Raw genomic sequence first — 15,503 nt, forward strand, 5'->3', positions numbered from 1 at the left:
GTGTGTGTGTGTGTGTGTATAGGGAAACAAATCCAGTACCATCACGAGAAATTAAACAAAATGAAATGCTCGTGTTTGAACAAGTCTAACACCAGAACATGTTGATCACAATCCAAAGCAGATGACAGGTAATTACTGATCCTTAACGAATAATTACCACCTGCTGTGTGTTTAATTAGAACAACGTATAAGAGCAGAGAACATACGCTAATGTAAAATCACAGCAGAGAGGTAACATACACTTCAACACACACACATACTCACACACACTTTTACACTTTTACACACACTCTCTCTCTAATGTGCTGTACTGTTTTAAGTGGCCTGAAATATCAAGGTCTTTTAGGCCACTTTGATGAAACATGCTCTAATGACTACAGATGAAATAGAGTCACTGATCCACACTTTCCACTAGAACTGCAGATGAATGGAGTGTGTACCAGTGTGTGTGTGTGTGTGTGTGTGTGTGTGTGTGTGAAGTCTGACCACACCCTGATCATCATATTCAACTCAATCTCAAAGGTTCATTCAGCGTCCCGTCTCTCGCAACCATTTCCAGTGAAAGTAAAGGTCACGCTGCTCTCAGTCCATCCCTCTTCACTGTGGTTTTTCTCAGCACAAAAACACTCAGTGTTGGGGACGATAATCAGATCTGTGCTGAGCGAGTCACGCAGAGTCGATTCAGCGTTATAGCAGCGGTTATTCAGTCAAAAACTGTCTCCTTACGGACAAATCAAAACTCTGTCTCCTTATGGACAAATCAAAACACTGTCTCCTTATGGACAAAACAAAACGCTGTCTCCTTATGGACAAAACAAAACTCTGTCTCCTTATGGATAAATCAAAAACTCTGTCTCCTTATGGATAAATCAAAAACTCTGTCTCCTTATGGACAAATCAAAAACTGTCTCCTTATGGACAAATCAAAGTGCTGTCTCCTTATGGACAAAACAAAACTCTGTCTCCTTATGGACAAATCAAAAACTGTCTCCTTATGGACAAATCACAACTCTGTCTCCTTACGGACAAATCAAAAACTGTCTCCTTATGGACAAATCACAACTCTGTCTCCTTATGGATAAATCAAAACACTGTCTCCTTATGGACAAATCAAAACGCTGTCTCCTTATGGACAAATCAAAAACTGTCTCCTTATGGACAAATCAAAAACTGTCTCCTTATGGACAAATCAAAAACTGTCTCCTTATGGACAAATCAAAACACTGTCTCCTTATGGACAAATCAAAAACTGTCTCCTTATGGACAAATCACAACTCTGTCTCCTTATGGATAAATCAAAAACTGTCTCCTTATGGACAAAACAAAACTCTGTCTCCTTATGGACAAATCAAAAACTGTCTCCTTATGGACAAATCAAAATGCTGTCTCCTTATGGACAAATCACAACTCTGTCTCCTTATGGATAAATCAAAAACTGTCTCCTTATGGACAAAAGAAAAACTGTCTCCTTATGGACAAAAGAAAAAGGTCTGAAAGCCTAAAGGTCTGAAGGTCAGTGTTTTATTCTGAAGTACAAAATGACCAAATGGACACATATAAGTGGACAGACAAAAGAATATATTGGTGGACAGATTAATGGACAGACAAAACAGACAGAGATAAATAGACCAAAAAATGTGAGCAGAAAAAGATAGAGGATTGGTGGAAATATTGATGTCCAGACAAGGGGACGGACAAAATGGACAGTGATAATTAGACAAATATGGTGGACAGACAAAATGGACACAGATGAGTGGACAGAATGAAAATGTAAAAGTGAGTGATGGAAGTGAGTGGATAGATGAGTGGACAGATTATTGGACAGATGTAGGTGGACAGAAAATAGAAAGCGATAAGTAGACAAATATGGTGGACAGACAAGCTGGAGACAGGGGTGTGGACAGAAATAAATGGAGAGCTATTAGTGGGCAGACAAAATGGACACAGATACGTAGAGAGAGAATGATAGACTAGCAGTAGGAAGACAGACAGATTTAATGGAGAGATAAAATGCAGAGACATTGATAGACAGAGAAAATGGACAGAAAAAGGACACAAGTGGTGTTAATAATGAAGGAACTGTAGAACACTTTGATGAAATGTGACAGAACCCCTCAGCAGTAAAAGCGATTTAACACCTGCTGTGAGTCGAGAGAAATTTCCAGCTAAAGGGACTAAAAATAACACACTGCTCCTCAAGTTCGACTGTTTCCTCTGGTTGCCATGGTGATGTCAGCGACCGCTCGAATGTCCGATCGTAAGGGTGGGGGACAGGACGGTCCGTAGTGATTTTCTATCTCGACGTCTCGGTGAGAAGGAGGAGGTGTGTGATGGAGGCGATGAGTGTGTGTAGCTCCTTAATTACAGTGAAGACTCGCTAGTAAAGACAACATCGAACACTTTGAGCTCAGCTTGTTCGGCTGCTAGCTGCTTGCTAATCAGATCCACACACATGCACTAGCTAGTGCTTCATTACGCTGTGTTAGTGTGGCAACCCGCCTCCAATCAGAGCATTATGGGTAATGCACAGAATAAGACCGTATGTTCATTATTTTCCTCTAACTGCACACCCCCCAGTGTTTTATTCCTCTTCTACCACAGCAATTTATCAACGATTACAAGTGTTTATTTATTACAGAACAACAATATCATACTTTTATATCCATTTATAATTACGTTTAATGTTATGTAACGTATATTAACTTACGTTATAGCAGCTATAAACACTCGTTCCCTCACCAGCCTCTCTTTTCTCTCTCTCTTGTCGTCTTTGGTTCCCGAGAAAGCGCAAAGAAGCGTAAACTCCTCTGTCCCGAAGACGTCGGAAAACTTAAAGTTCCAGCTTTACCTCTGTCTGTTACAAAGCGCTGACACTGGAGACTCCTTCCATACATCTTACATAAACATCTCCTTATAGAAGACTTCATCACATCAATGATTACACACGGTTTTTGATCTGTTTATTATTAGTGGAGCGTTCACTGCCGTACCTGTGAATGAGCTGTTACTATAGAAACGATAACGTATCAGAACGAGCGCGTTAATATAAACCTGTGATTTGCAGCCAATCAGAATCCAGAAATCAACAGCGCTTTTATAGTGACTACATTTATTGAGAAAAAAAAGAATCTGCTCTCTAACTCCTCCCCTTAGCCACACCCCTAAACCCAACAAACTAAATTACAACTTGCAATAACTTCTACTTTTTATACTTAAGCAGATTTATTTGTTTTGTTTTTTTGTCATTTTCCAGGAGAATCGCATCTGGGTGATGGTTCAGATCTGCAGTCCTATCTCGAGAGACCCGTGTGTGTGTGTGTGTGTGTGTGTGTGTGTGTGTGTGAAAGTGTTTCAGGTCATTTCTGAAGGCCCCATCTGCTTCCTCTCCCCCTACAGCAGAATATCAGCTCCACGTTCAGTCCCGAGTGTGATGCAGTTGAAAAGTCGAGCCTTTTTTTTTCATCTCTTTTACCAAATCACGTTATCGCCGCTGCACTTTATGAGCTCGTATCATTACTTCCTCATTGCTGTGAGCTACACACTGTAATATTTTCCAGATTACACTCTGTTTCTGTAGCGAGTGTGAAGCTAATCACAGCAACAGCAGCATTATTCCCAATTTTATGTAAGGCAATCCTGCTGAAGCGGGCCGACGAGCTCACCATCTGAAATTCCTGAAGAACGCTGAGCGTCATGTGACTCTACTTAACTCTACTGTGCACAGCATTTACACCACAGCACCGTCCTGATTGGTCAGAAGGTGTTGATTACTTTTCTATAACAGCAGCTCTGACTGTAGTGTAGTGTAGGTTTATATTAATGAAGTTTTCTGTAAGATAAAGATAGATGAAGCTGTAACTGTAAGGTTTCTGACATCTTCAGGACAGAGGAGTTTACACTGACGGTAAGTTGCTGTGGTATAAGAGGAATAAAACACTCCAGGGCATGCTGCTATAGGAAAATAATCAACTTCAGGGTGGGAACAGTAACTCTGCTTCATCACACCACCCCGTCTCTCAGCATTTTACTATAACAGCAGCACACACAGTGTTTATTACTTACTTACTGTGTTAGTGTGTGTGTGTGTGTGTGTTTCCTGACCTCAAATACACTGCCATGTTCTCCTCATTGAGGGTGTGTTAATGAGCTGAATCAGGTGTGTTACAGCAGGAAACACAGCTGTGATGTACAGCACGGCATGCTGGGATTACACTGCTGATGCCCACCAGCCAATCAGATTGAAGGACTGTCATGGCCTGCAGCCAATCACAGAGGACAGCTGTGTCACGGCAACAAGAGTGAACACACGCACATCCATCCATCTCTCGCTCTCTCCCTTGCTGCTTCTTTTTTCTCTTTTTCTATTCCTGTCTCCAGCCATTTTCTCTCTCTCTCTCGTGCTCTCTCTCATTCTCTCTCTCTCTCTCTCTCTCTCACACGCACACACACACGTATATATATATATATATATATAATTTTCAGTGCCTTGCAAAAGTATTCAACAAATGATGAATACACACATTCTTCCTGTCAGTATTTTACTTTTATTCCAAACTCTTAGAGTCAAAATGAATTATTGGTCAGCAAGAAAGTCAAAAACTGAAAAATGCTGTATGCATAAGTATTCCCCCCTCCCCCAAAGTTCCAGCAGCTCCAGATGAACAATATTGTCTTAACAAAGACACATTTGACTTACAATTGACCTACACCTGTGAAATATCAAAACAGCTCCCATTTTCTGAACAAAAACCACCAAAACTGTCAGTCTGGAGGAAAGGAGTGAAAATGGAGGCTATGGAGCATTCTAAGAAAGTTAAAGGTAAAGTAATAGAACTTTATACCGTAGGAATAGGGTGTAAAATGATATCTAAGAGGTTGGACGTCTCAGTAAGCACTGTTGGAGCAATAGAGAGGAAGTGGAAGCTGCATCGCACCACCCAAGCACTACCTAGACAAGCACTACCTCAAAACTCAGAGCAAAAGCAGGACCGAGCCTGGTGAGGGAAGCCACAGTGAGGCCAGCAGTCACTCTGAAGGAGTTACAGAGTACAGCGACTGAGAGTGAAGGTGCATCACACAACCATTTCAACAGCTCTGCGCAACTGAGGAGTGTGTGGGAGGCGTGGCTAGAAAGACAGCGTTGCTCAAAAAGAGCCCAAGCACAAGAGTGACCCAATAAAGTAGTGTTTTTTTGTGTGATGAGACCAAGATTGAGACATTTGTTCAAGACAGGTTTCCGTCTGCCATGTGTGGCGTAAACCTAAAGCAGGCCATAACTCAATTCACATAGTGAAGTATGGTGGGTGGGGTGTGAATACTTTTGCATGGCATTGTATATGATATGTTAAAGATGATAATATAACAGTAGAGGTGGAGTAATACCAATAAATAACTGTATAAAGCACTACTTTTATTATTCATATATTATTAACATATTATTTTAAAAGAGTCATAAAGAATCTTTTTCTTTTCATCACGGTTATCAGTCTGTGGTTATTTAATCCTGAAGTCCATCGCTGTACTAATTTAGCATTTAATCTTACTGCTATTCGTATTAATTACCATAATTACATTTCATTAACATCGCCTTAACCTCTGTGTTTTAATACATTTACTACGTTTAATATTTTATTCTTACTTCTCACAAAAACTTCTTATGCTTTTCAGTCGTTTTTCTCATTAAAGTGGCAAGAGCTCAAGTAACGAGGGATGAAAAAGAGAAAGAAAGAAAGAATAAAAAATGCAAGAAAACAAACAAATAAATATATAAATAAACACATAAATAATGAAAGAAAGTAAGAAAGAAAGAGAGAAAATGCAAGGAAAGAAAGAAAGAAAGAAAGAAAGAAAGAATATCTTAAAAAAAAAAGAAAGAGAAAGAAGATAAATTGCTGCTGATTGGTCGGCTGCTGTAACAGTCATTATGACATCATCGACTGTCTGAGAGAATGTAAATTTCCGACACTGTGTCAGTGTGTTTCAGTGAGAAAGATTCACAGTTTAATCTGAAACACTTTAAACTGTATAAAGTTCATAAAAACACACTGTCACAGTGGAATCTGTACCATAAACACTTCACAGAGAAGGAGAAGAAGAAGAAGAAGGATGAGGAATGACAGAAGGGCATTCACCTTGTACACACAGGAATAAATATTATGTGATTAAAAAAGCACGCTGTTATCTCCGTACACACTACACTTTAATGCAGGCACAGAGGAAGAGTGTGTGTGTGTGTGTGTGTGTGTGTGTGTCCATGTCCGTGTCCAGGCATATGTGTGTGTAATCATGTTGGTCTATCTTCACTGGATCAATAACTGCGTTAACTGCTCTATACATTTGCAAATCACACACAAATACAAAATGTATAGATCCATGAAACAGAGACGCAAGCTATTGATCCAACATCTACATCATCCACTGCCAAAGACGTTTTCCAGAAACCACTACCGGATTCTAATTTCCATATTCTACTGTCCAGAACATCTTCTATATGTACATTACAGATTCTACATCCTAGAGTCTACTTTCTATTATCTACTGGCCAGAACATGTTCTCTAGATCCTACTTTCCATAAAGCCCAGAATCTACTGTCTCTCTCTCCAGAACATGTTCTCTAGATCCTACTTTCCATAAAACCCAGTATCTATTGTCTCTCTCTCCAGAACATGTTCTCTAGATCCTACTTTCCATAAAGCCCAGAATCTATTGTCTATCTCTCCAGAACATGTTCTCTAGATCCTACTTTCCATAAAGCCCAGAATCTATTGTCTATCTCTCCAGAACATGTTCTCTAGATCCTACTTTCCATAAAGCCCAGAATCTATTGTCTATCTCTCCAGAACATGTTCTCTAGATCCTACTTTCCATAAAGCCCAGTATCTATTGTCTATCTCTCCAGAACATGTTCTCTAGATCCTACTTTCCATAAAGCCCAGTATCTATTGTCTCTCTCTCCAGAACATGTTCTCTAGATCCTACTTTCCATAAAGCCCAGTATCTATTGTCTATTGTCTACCTCTCCAGAACATGTTCTCTAGATCCTACTTTACATAAAGCCCAGTATCTATTGTCTATCTCTCCAGAACATGTTCTCTAGATCCTACTTTACATAAAGCCCAGTATCTATTGTCTATCTCTCCAGAACATGTTCTCTAGATCCTACTTTCCATAAAGCCCAGAATCTATTGTCTATCTCTCCAGAACATGTTCTCTAGATCCTACTTTCCATAAAGCCCAGTATCTATTGTCTATCTCTCCAGAACATGTTCTCTAGATCCTACTTTCCATAAAGCCCAGTATCTATTGTCTATTGTCTACCTCTCCAGAACATGTTCTCTAGATCCTACTTTCCAGCTTCTACTTATCAGAATCTACTGTCCAGAATATATTCTCTAGAACCTACTTCTAGACTTTACTGTGCAGGACATATTCTCCAGTATCTACTTTCCAGATTATTCTTTAAAGAATTTACTATCCAGAACATATTCTGAAGAACAAACTTTCCAAAATCCACTTTCCAGATTCTACAGAACATATTTTTAAAGAATCCAGTTTCCTGACTTTTTTCTGATTTCTGATACTTTTTTAAAGAATCTACTGACCAGATCATACTCTCCAGAACCTACCTTCCATAAAGCCCAGAATCTATTGTCTGTTGTCTACTTTTCCAGACCATATTCTCTAGAAGGTCCATTCAGAATCTGCTTTGTAGAATCTATTGTCCAATACTTATTCTCCAAGATCTACTTTTCAGATTCTATACACCAGATTCTACTGTCCAGAACATATTCTCTAGAACCGATTACTGCCCAGTTATGAGAACCTATATCCTAAACTGTACTGTCCAGAACATACCCTTTAGAACCTGCTTCTAGACTTCACTGCCCAAGACATATTGTCAAGAATCCACTTTCCAGATTACGCTTTTCAGGATCGACTGTCCAGGACCTATATTCCAGATTCTACTTTCTAGACTTTACTGTGCAGAACATATTCTGCAGAATCCATTCACTGATTCCACTTCAGGACATTTTCTCCAGATTATACTTACTATGATCCACCACTCCAGAACATATTTTCCAGAACTTACTTTCCAGAATCGACTGTCCAGCACATATTCAGCAGAATCCACTTTCCAGAAATTATTTTCAATATTTTCAAAAACTATTCCGTTCAGACTTTATTATCCAGAACATATTCTCTAATATCTACATTCCAGATTCTACTCTCTAGATGTTATTATCCAGAACATGCTGCTTGACTGTATAAAGTAGCATCAGTCCAGCACTGAGCACCTCCTCATGGTCCAGATTTAAATTCAAGTCAGTTTTGACTCTTTTCATCCTGCAGGTTTTTACTGTTTGAGGAAGTGATTGTTTCTGTGGTATCTGAAATAACACTGGCCTTATGGGATTCTGTGTTCTGAATGTGTATGAAGCTCCTGCTACGGTTCCAAACAGTGTTACTGGCGCCTCTCACTCACACACACACACACACACACACACACACACACAGACTCTAGATAAGATGAAGTCAGAGATTACGAGAGAAGCATTGCTGTGACATTGAAGTTTACAAGTTTACATTATTTATGAGGGTAAAACACACACACACACACACATCTCCTGAGTCCCGCAGAGCCACAGGAGGTTTCGACATCAGGAGGATGAGTCACTGTGAAACTTCACCCGAGCAGATCAGCATGTGAGAGAGAGAGACAGAAGGAGAATAATGACTGCTGACTGTTTCAGTAACTGTTCCCTCTGTGACACGCCTTATTCTAACCTGGTGACCTCACACACTGGACCGTTCCACGATGTCTTCAGAGCAACAAGGTCGAAAGAGATGCCTGAAAGTAAAAATCATATGGCAACGTATTCGGTGTCACTGAGTCAGTGATTTAAGTCTAAAAGAAGCATCGGGGTTTACACTGGGAAAGTTCCTGGTATTCAGAGTCGGGTTACGCAGCTGCTTTTCTGAGGGTTGAAATAAATCGAATAGGAGTCTCGTATATCACTAATATATTACTGCATGAATAGAGCTCGCTGTAATGATCACATTAATCACTGGTTTAATTGAACAAAATGGCTTCCACACTCATTATTCAGCAGCTCATAGAATAGCACTTGATCCAGCACAGACTGTTCTTTTACATTGTAGTTAGCATATTTTTCTATCACGCTCTGATAGATAGATAGATGCTGTTCAATTAGTTAACAGCTACAAATGCAGTGCTGGTGCTTTATTGTTGTGACTTAACACTGATTTGTCCTTTAGCTCCTTGTAGGTGACAACGATTTGACCTTTGACCTTCGACAGAATCCTGTTTATACAGAAACATCTTGAGATCGAAAATCCTCTATGCATTTAAATGTGCAGGAGAGATCACTCACCATGTGTGTGTGTGTGTGTGTGTGTGTGTGTGTGTGTTTAAACCTGGGGGAAAGCTCAGCTCAGATATCAAATCGACACGGCAACACGACACCGCTCGTACAAGTTTCTCAGAGTGAGAAATCGCATCTTCTACTGTTAAGCCTTTGCTTTGGGGCTGCAGAGTAAATATGAATAAATCTATATAATCAGGTCTTTCTCACGAACAGAGCTCAGGTGGGCGAGACGGCGGGCAAGTCGGTTTAAAAATAAACGTATCACGGAGATAGCGCTCCTTCAGGGGGTTCCAGATGAGCGTCATAATCTCAGATTATCTTCTGATATCAGTCTGAAACCTCATCCAAATCTGCTTTATAGGCCACACGCTGTCGATCGGGATACGAGGGCGGGGCAATATGATGACAAGATATTAATATCGTAATAAATTACATCACAGGGCAATTTCATGAGATTTCACCAGTATTGTTAGTATTTTTATAACAGTTATGAACTCTGACTGGAAACAGTTGTACATTAAACATTACTAAAAACCGACTGAACTTTTGGTACAAATTAATAATAATAATAATAATAATAATAAAAATAATAATAATAATTAGCTATTCTAGGCAAACAAAAGCAAACAAAATTATAACTGAACTTCACATTATTCATATGTTTTCCTGGCAGTTTGTTAGAAAATCTAAATATCGTAATGTACAGCACATTGTGTATTTTTGTCACTCACCCTTACTAGCTAGCTATAGTTGTTTTTGTTTGTTTGTTTGTTTGTTTGTTTTTTAAATCTACATTCAGACATTTGTTTTTGTTTGCTGTTATTTTTTTATACCTGTAACAAAGACGTAATACTGGTGTTACAGTAAAATCCTGAGTGACGGGAATTACTGTTACCACCCCGAAGATTATTAATTTCCAATAACAGCACGTCACAAAGTGTTTTATTCCTCTTATACCACAGCAATTCACAAACGATACAATGAACAGGAACCTACATAATAAGAGCTGGTGCTGATCCTTAACCTCTTCACCTCAGTATATATTTAACAGTGTGTGTGGAACTTCAGTAGTTTCACTGCAGATGAAACTTCCAGTGTGTGTGTGTGTGTGTGTGTGTGTGTGTGTGTGTGTGTGTGTGTGTGACTTCATAAAGAAATGTGGACACACTTCCTAAAGCCAATCTGCTGTAAATTGACATCATCAGTCTTCACTAGTGTACAAGCATGTCCTCGTGTGTGTGTTTCCATGGCAGCGTGGCCTCGTCTCATTGCTGCGTTTACTTTATTCTGAAGGTTGAAAGTCATCACTCTCACCCCGAGCTCATAAGTTTCTCATTAGCGTCTTCAGAGTGAAGCAGGACGCCGCTGTTCCTCCTGCTTTAATGACAGAATGTGGCTCCTCTGGAACACAGCTAACCAGTTTCCTCTGGAACACTATAAACCCTGAACACTCTGAACACTAAACACTGAACACTAGAAACACTCTGCACACAATAAACACTCTGATCACTATAAACACTGAACACTAGAAACACTCTGAACACTATAAACACCCTGAACACTATAAACACTCTGAACACTAAACACTGAACACTAGAAACACTCTGAACACTATAAACACTCTGAACACTATAAACACCCTGAACACTATAAACACCCTGAACACTATAAACACCCTGAACACTATAAACACCCTGAACACTATAAACACTGAACACTAGAAACACTCTGAACACTATAAACACTCTGAACACTATAAACACCCTGAACACTATAAACACTCTGAACACTATAAACACCCTGAACACTATAAACACTCTGAACACTATAAACACCCTGAACACTATAAACACTCTGAACACTAAACACTGAACACTAGAAACACTCTGAACACTATAAACACTCTGAACACTATAAACACCCTGAACACTATAAACACCCTGAACACTATAAACACCCTGAACACTATAAACACCCTGAACACTATAAACACTGAACACTGTAAACACCCTGAACACTATAAACACCCTGAACACTATAAACACTCTGAACACTAAACACTGAACACTATAAACACCCTGAACACTATAAACACCCTGAACACTATAAACACTCTGAACGCTAAACACTCTGAACACTATAAACACTCTGAACACTATAAACACCCTGAACACTATAAACACTCTGAACGCTAAACACTCTGAACACTATAAACACCTTGAACACTATAAACACTCTGAACGCTATAAACACTCTGAACACTATAAACACTCTGAACACTAGAAACACTCTGAACACTATAAACACTGAACACTATAAACACTGAACACTATAAACACCCTGAACACTATAAACACCCTGAACACTATAAACACTCTGAACACTATAAACACCCTGAACGCTATAAACACTCTGAACGCTATAAACACTCTGAACACTATAAACACTCTGAACACTATAAACACCCTGAACACTATAAACACCCTGAACACTATAAACACCCTGAACACTAAACACTGAACACTATAAACACCCTGAACACTATAAACACTCTGAACACTATAAACACTCTGAACACTATAAACACCCTGAACACTATAAACACTCTGAACACTATAAACACTCTGAACACTATAAACACCCTGAACACTATAAACACTCTGAACACTATAAACACTCTGAACACTATAAACACCCTGAACACTATAAACACTCTGAACACTATAGACACCCTGAACACTATAAACACTCTGAACGCTAAACACTGAACACTCTGAACAATGAACTCTAAACACTCTAAACACTATAAACCTTCTGAACACTATAAACACTCTGAACTCTATAAACACTCTGAACTCTATAAACACTCTGAACTCTATAAACACCCTGAACACTATAAACACTCTGAACTCTATAAACACTCTGAACTCTATAAACACTCTGAACACTATAAACACTCTGAACTCTATAAACACCCTGAACACTATAAACACTCTGAACACTATAAACACTCTGAACTCTATAAACCTTCTGAACACTATTCGTTTATTTCTTGGCCTGTCTTGCTGTGCCCTGTCTCTACTTTCTCTCACTTTTGTTTCTCTTATTTTGCCTGTCTCTCTTTCTTCTTCTCTATTTGTGTCTCTCTTTCATGTCCCTGTGTTTTTCTGTTTCTCTCTCTCTCTCTCTCTCTCTCAGGTGTTGATAAATGGTTTAGATGGTTTAGAGTCTTTGATTAGCGACACACACACACACACACACACACAGACGTGTGTAAACACGGCCGTTTGTCCTGTTAATGGGAGCTGAAGCTGAAGTTGATCTGCTCAGAGCCACAGCCACCAACACATCTGTCTCACCTCCGAGTGAAATTATCCTCCTTTACACACCCGTCTCACCTACAGCTGATACTAATCACCACAAACCACCACAAATCACAACAAACCACAACAAACCACCACAAACCAACACAAATCACAACAAACCACAACAAACCACCACAAACCAACACAAATCACCACAAATCACCACAAACCACCACAAACCAACACAAATCACCACAAACCAACACAAATCACCACAAATCACCGCAAATCACCATAAACCACCATAAACCAACACAAAGCCTCACAAACCACAAATCACCACAAATCACAACAAATCACAACAAACCACCACAAATCACAACAAACCACCACGAACCACCACAAATCACAACAAATCACCACAAATCACCACGAACCACCACAAACCACCACAAATCACCATAAACCCTCAGAAACCACCACAAACCAAACCACCATAAATCACCACGAACCACCACAAATCACCACGAACCACAACAAACCACAACAAATCACCATAAATCACCATAAACCCTCAGAAACCACCACAAATCACAACAAATTACCACAAACCACCACAAATCACCATTAACCACCACAAATCACCATAAACCCTCACAAACCACCACAAATCACCACAAATCACCAAAAAACCAACACGAACCATCACGAATCACCACAAATCACCACAAACCACCACGAATCACCACAAACCACCACAAATCACCATAAACCCTCAGAAACCACCACAAACCAAACCACCATAAATCACAACAAACCACCACAAACCACCATGAATCACCACAAATCACCATAAACCCTCACAAACCACCACAAACCACCATAAATCACCACGAACCACCACAAATCACAACAAATTACCACAAACCACCACAAATCACCACTAACCACCTCAAATCACCACAAATCACCATAAACCCTCACAAACCACCACAAATCACCATAAACCCTCACAAACCACCAGAAACCATCACAAATCACCACAAACCAACACAAACCACAAATCACCACAAACCACCATAAACCAACACAAAGCCTCACAAACCACAAATCACCACAAATCACCGCAAATCACAACAAACCACAACAAACCACAACAAACCACCATGAATCACCACGAATCACCATAAACCCTCAGAAACCGCCACAAACCGCACCACCATAAATCACCACGAACCACCACAAATCACAACAAATCACCACAAACCACCACAAATCACCATTAACCACCGCAAATCATCACAAATCACCACAAACCATCACAAATCACCATTAACCACCACAAATCACCATAAACCCTCACAAATCACCACAAATCAACACAAATCACCACAAACCATCACAAATCACCATTAACCACCACAAATCACCATAAACCCTCACAAATCACCACAAATCAACACAAATCACCACAAACCACCACAAATCACCATAAACCCTCAGAAACCACCACAAATCAACACAAATCACCACAAACCACCACAAATCACCATAAACCCTCACAAATCACCACAAATCAACACAAATCACCACAAACCACCACAAATCACCACAAATCACCATAAACCCTCACAAATCACCACAAATCACCACAAATCACCATAAACCCTCACAAATCACCACAAATCAACACAAATCACCACAAACCCTCACAAATCACAACAAATCACCACAAATCACCATAAACCCTCAGAAACCATCACACCATGAGGAATGGTGTTTCATTTTACACACTGAATGGATTCACTGGGGCAAGAAATAAACGCTCTGAATTAATTTTATTTTACTTTATTTTAACAGTTTAAGGTACAGAATTATTTCCTACTTTTTAAAAAGATTTGATACTTTTGAATACAAACAGTGACAATAATTTTTTTTTACATTTAACTATTAACCTTTATTATATAGCGCCTTTTTTGTAATAAAATATCGAGATGCTTTAATGTATAAGAATATAAAAATAAGAAAATGAATTTAAATATTAAATTAAATTAACAAACAAAAATGGTATGAAAGACAAACAGATACAACAAAAATAATTAGGAAAAAAATGAGAAAAAAGATGACAGTAGATAGCCAAAAGTCAGAGTAAACAAATTTACACAAATTTACAAATGGATTTGTTGCTTAATTACTTTGATTATTTTAATTACTTGAGTTTGTGCTGTAGCTGTATGTGGGATATCACAGTGCTCTCCAGAATTATTGGCACCCTTCATTAAAACGAGCATTAATTACTTAATATATAAAAAGAATAACAAAAAAAATCAATGTCTGATATGTGAGCTTAGAGACTTTCTAGGTTTCAATCATACAATAAGGTTGTTTTTTTTGAAGTAGTGCAATTTCACAGCTGAGAAAACAGAACCATTTGCTCACAGTGCTCTCTGCTGGTCATTCCTGATATTACAACATGAACTTGTGCTCTGTTTGAGTTTGTAAAGACCTCTAGTGGACAAAATCTGATGATTAGAGGTGAGTTCCAAGATGAAATATGTGCTGTGATTAGCTCCTAAACAATCACACACACACACACACACACACACACACACACATGTTCCTGAAGTACAGACTTTTTGTATAAACAAAGGAAATAAATCTTCTTTTATTTATACTATTTATACTAACTATGGAAACTTCAGAAATTCTGTAAAACTTTTCTTCAGTAACTGTACAGCTTTACTTGATAAATATCATAATTTACTTCATAACTATGGAAATATATTAAATAATTAAATTAGGCTGTGAAAG

The 15,503-nt window shown here is 38.9% G+C and overlaps 1 protein-coding gene across 3 annotated transcripts in view; it reads right to left on the minus strand.

Moving 5' to 3' along the window:
- The window catches only part of ppfia2 (PTPRF interacting protein alpha 2), a 132,582-nt gene that overhangs the window by 91,001 nt on the left and 26,078 nt on the right, over nucleotides 1-15,503 (minus strand). The window lies entirely within an intron of this gene.

The sequence above is a fragment of the Pangasianodon hypophthalmus genome, chromosome 18 (assembly GCF_027358585.1).
Source record: "Pangasianodon hypophthalmus isolate fPanHyp1 chromosome 18, fPanHyp1.pri, whole genome shotgun sequence".
Classification (NCBI taxonomy): domain Eukaryota; kingdom Metazoa; phylum Chordata; class Actinopteri; order Siluriformes; family Pangasiidae; genus Pangasianodon; species Pangasianodon hypophthalmus.